General features: G+C 42.3%; 1 pseudogene; it reads right to left on the bottom strand.

Moving 5' to 3' along the window:
• Positions 1 to 2,644: 2,644 nt before the first annotated feature.
• The window catches only part of LOC102852786, a 10,769-nt pseudogene continuing 8,563 nt past the window's right edge, over positions 2,645 to 4,850 (bottom strand).

Here is a 4,850-nt window from a genome sequence, read left to right as displayed (position 1 = left end):
TAGTCTTTGTAATTGTGTGCTATGCATTGGAAAGCTGGACAGTGACTAGGGATGATAGAAAGAGAATTGATGCCTTTGAGCTGTGGTGCTGGAGAAGAGTGTTAAATATACCATGGGCTGATCACAGAACAAGCACGTTTGTCCTGGGGAGGGTGAAGCAGGGCTGCTCCTTAGAGTCAAGGATTCTGAAGCTTTGGTTGACATACTTTAGGCATGTTGCAAGGAGGGACCAGTCCTTTGAGAGGGACATCATGTTTAGGATAGTGGCAGGGCAGTGCAGGAGAAGAAGACCATTGATTCAGTGATTAGGGCAGTGGGAGTAGGTGTGTCGGAGATGATAATGTTGGCACAGAATAGAGCAAGTTTTAAGGCATACATAGGGTCTCTATGACTCAACCTCACATAACAACAACAACAATTCCTTTATCAGACATGTCATTACCAAATTTTTTTTCAAGTCTGTGGCTTCCCTTTTTACCCTGTCGGAGAAGTTTTTGTATGTGCATAGGGATTTTATTCTTAGGAGGTCCCATTCATGTATTTTATCTTCTTCTGGTTGAAGGTTTTTCAGGATGCTTGGAAAACTGCTAATGCTGTGAATTAGGGCTTCTAAAGGTCTTCTAAGCTTTTCTCTAATGAAGTTTATAGTCCTTGGTTTTAATCCTAGGTCCTTGATTCACTTTGAGTTGTTTTGTTTCATTTGTATATGGAGTGAGGTGTGGATCTTGCCTAAGTTTTCTGCAGATAGTTTCCCAAATTTTCCAGCATCGTTTGTTAAAAAAGGCTGTCATTTCCTCACTTAACTGATTTCATCTCCTTATCAAAAATCAGTTGTTCATAGGTAGATGGACTGTTTTCTGGGTTCTCAATTATATTCCATTAATACATGTGTCTGTCACCAGTACTGTGCTGTCTTGACTACCATGACAGTGTAGTAGGATTTGCAGTCAAGGAATGAGATGCCTCCTACCTTGATTCTCTTTTTAAGGAGTGTTTTGCTTATTCTGGGGCTCTTTTCATACCAAATAAAATTGGAGATTGCCTTTTCCATCTCCTTGAAGAATGGAATTGGTATTTGTATTGGGATTACATTAAACATGTAAATTGCTTTTGGTAGTACTGTCATTTTCATAATATTGAGGCTTCCTCTCCATGAGCAAGGTATATTCTTCCATTTCTCCAGGTTTCTTTTTGTTTCTTCCAGTAGGTCCTTTGTGTTTCTAGTTAGATTTACTTCTAAATATTTAATCTTGTGATTAGCTATTCTGATAGGTATTGTTTTTCTTAGCTTCCGTTCTGCATTCTCTATGTTACTTACTACAGAGAAATCCAATTATTTTCGTATGCTGATATTGTATCCTCCCACTATGCAGAACCTATGTCCAGTAGTTTTCTTGCTGAGTCTTTAGGGTTTTCTAAGTATACTATCATATCATCTGCGTATAGGGATAATTTTACTTTCTCTTTGTCAATTTGGATACCTCTTAGTTACTTCTCTTGTCTTATTGCTATCGCTAAGACTTCCAATACAATATTGAATAGGAGAGGTGATAGTGGGCATTCTTGCCTAGTTCCTGTTCTCAAGGGGAATGCCTTTAATCTCTCTCCATTAGAATGATGTTGGCTCTCAGGTTTGCATATATATACTTTTTTACTATGCTGAAGAAATTCCCCTCTGGTCCTATTTTGCTGAGTGTTTTAATTTGGAAAGGGTATGGTATTTTGTCAAAGGCCATTTATGCATCAATAGATATGATCATGTGGTTCTTGTTCTTTCCTTTGTTTATGAGATGAATTACACTGGGTTGTTTTTATTTGTTGTTGGGTTTTTTTTTATATTTAACTATCCTTGCATACCTGATTTGAACTCCATCCACTTTGTCATGGTGAATTATTTTTTTTTATGTCTCATTGGATTCTATTGGCCAAGATTTTATTCCGGATTTTTGCATCTATGTTCAAGAGAGATATTGGTCTATAGTTTTCTATTTTGATGGTGTCCTTTTCTGGCTTTATTATCAAGGATATGTTTGCTTCATAGAATAAGTATGGGAGAATTCTGTCTTTTCCTATTTTCTGAAATAGTTATGAAGAATTGGTGACAGTTCTCTGAAGGTTTGATAAAATTCATTTGTAAAACTATCTGGTCCAGGGGTTGTTTTTTTTTTTTTTTGGCTGGAAGTTGCTTTATTACTTTTTCAATTTCTTTTTCTTTATTTTTTTTACAGGGAAAAGGATTTATTAGGTCATACCCAGGACAGGGACCCAGGGACAGTGTCTGGCTGTATTGTCACATTTAGAGGGAAGACAGGGCAGTGAACCCGCTTACACCTTCATGTTGACAGCTTGCCTCACAGAATATCTCCTCCTCCAAGGAAGACTGGGCCCAGGATGCACACTGGTTAGGGACAGGGCTGTGTAGGCTTCTGGGGACCAGGGTCACCAGCTGGGCCCTGATCCAGGTCTACTTGGGTCTAAATGTCCTACAGGTTTGAGGCCCCACCCCCAGCAGGCCTGGTCCCACTCTTCCAGGTAAAATTTTATTTATAAACAAGACAAAAATTCAAGCAGCATTAAATTAGGATAACAAAAGGTTAGGTTGTTTGTGTGTTGGTGTGTTTGCTGCAGAAAACGTTGGTGAGCATCATGGGAGAGGAGGATCCGCTTCCTGCAACACGGCAGGCCTGCTCACTGCTAACAGCAGGACGGGGGTGGGGGTGGGAGCTATCTGGCTACCAGCAAGGGGAGTACTGCGGGTTTCCCCAGTAAGCTTCCCACCATCACTGTCACCAGGTGAAAAAGCTTTTAACTCTCTTGTCCTCTGGAACTTCTTCACTTTCAGAAAGTCATTGGCATTCACAGTGGGCTGAGTGGTGGCCAAAGACCAGAGCATGTCTGACATGCAAACCACAGGCTCTAAGAGTTTGTCACTAGGGATGTCTGTCTAAGTCATCTCCATAGCCCCTGTGTTGCCTGGTGAGCACAGGCTCAGGAAGTCATCGATCATGATCATAATGCTAGGGATGGTTTGGGAAGGGTTATAGACCTTGAAGTGTGTTGCTGACTGTACTATGCAAATGGGCTGCATGAGAGAGTCCCGCATGATGATGCTGATGTCTGCACCCGAGTAGTCTTCCGTTTTCCGGGCCAACTCGTGGATGTTGGCATCTGTGAGCCTGTGGGGTGGGCTCCCCAAATGCAACCAGAACATCTGGGCCAGGGCAGCTTCCTCTGGCTACGGGATGTAAATCTGCTTTTCAATCTTCCTCCTAATGACTGAAACCAATACCCACGGGATATTTGTGGCAGCAAAAACCAGCGTCCCATCGTCGTTGTTTTCCACCTCCTGCATCTGGACCAGGAACTCTGTTTTGATCCTGAGGGCAGCCTCACTCTCGTTTTCATTTCTGGACCCGCACAGGGAATCCACCTCATCTATGAAGAAGATGGAGAACTTGTGCTGCCGTGCCAGCTCAGACAGGTTCTTCACCAACTTCTCACACTCTCCCAACCACTGAGATAGCAGATCCGAGGAGGACACAGAGAAAAAAGTGGAGTTGTTGGCTTCTGTTGGCACAGCTTTGGCCAGGTAGAATTTCCCTGTGCCAGGGAGGTCCACAAAGCAATATCCCTCGCCAAGGGGTACGCTTGCCTGTGAACAAGTGTGGGACTTATATTGGCAATATGACAGCTTCTTTGAGGGCCTTTTTGGCCCCGTGGAGCCCAGCCACATCATTACACCAAATGTTAGGCTTCTCCATCATGACAGAACCCATTAGTTGCTCTTGCAATTTCTTTTTTTCTGGATTATCCCCTTCCCTGTCACTATCGCGTCCTTTGCCCTCACTCTGGTTTACCTTGACCGTCTTTTTGCCATATTTCTCTTTGTTCGGCAAATAATTCTTCAACTTCTCCGCCCGGTCCGGGTACTGCATGCACTTGGCTTGGATGCACTCCTTGGCCTTGTCGCTGTGTGCCTCATACTTGATGGCATGCAGGGAACACAACAGGGCATGCTGGTAGAACCAGAGCGCCGCCTCATAGTTCTTGGCATTATTCTCTTTGGTAGCTTTAATCACGAGATCAGTGGCTTTCTGTAGGGTTGACTTCGTAATTTCATCTCCTGGGTCCACCCCACAACCTCCGGTGCTACATGTGGCCTTGGTGCTGTTCCCGGAGAGTCGAGGTGCTGTGTCTGGGGCGGTGATCTGTTCACATGTTCAATTTCGGTTTGTGCTAGTTTAGATAGGTTGTTAATTTCTAAGTATTTGTTCATTTCCTCTAGGTTTTCATGTTAGTTTGAATATAGTTTTTCATAATAGTCCAATGTAAACTTTTTTATTTTAGTTGGTTCTGTTGTGACGTTGCCCATTCCATCTCTTATTCAGATTATTTGTGTTTTTTCCTTCTTTTCCTTTGTTAGTTTTGCTAGGCATCTGTTGATTTTTATTGACCTTTTTAAGGAACCAATTGCTAGTTTTGTGGATGGTTTCAATTGTTTTTGTGTTTTCTATTTGATATATTCTGCCCTAATCTTTATAATTTCAGATTTTTAGAGGGTATTGGGTTTTCTTGCTTTTCTTTTTCAATTTGTTTGAGATGTCGGTTTAGAGAGTCAATGGTCATTTTTACCCGTCTTTTGATGTGTTTGCTTATTGCTATAAACTGACCTCTTATTACTGCTTTGGCTGTGTCCCAGATGTTTTGGTTGTTGTTGTTGTTATGTGCCGTGGAGTCGCTTGTGACTCATAGCGACCCTACACACAACAGCCCTAAACTCTGCTCTGTCCTGTGTCAATCGCACTGTCTCTGACACTCCATCCTGATTACCCCAGTCACTGAATCAATCC

The sequence above is a fragment of the Elephantulus edwardii genome, unplaced genomic scaffold, assembly GCF_000299155.1.
Source record: "Elephantulus edwardii isolate Elephantulus edwardi_28Jun2011 unplaced genomic scaffold, EleEdw1.0 scaffold00474, whole genome shotgun sequence".
NCBI classification, from domain to species: domain Eukaryota; kingdom Metazoa; phylum Chordata; class Mammalia; order Macroscelidea; family Macroscelididae; genus Elephantulus; species Elephantulus edwardii.
This window is presented reverse-complemented; position numbering and strand designations above follow the sequence as displayed.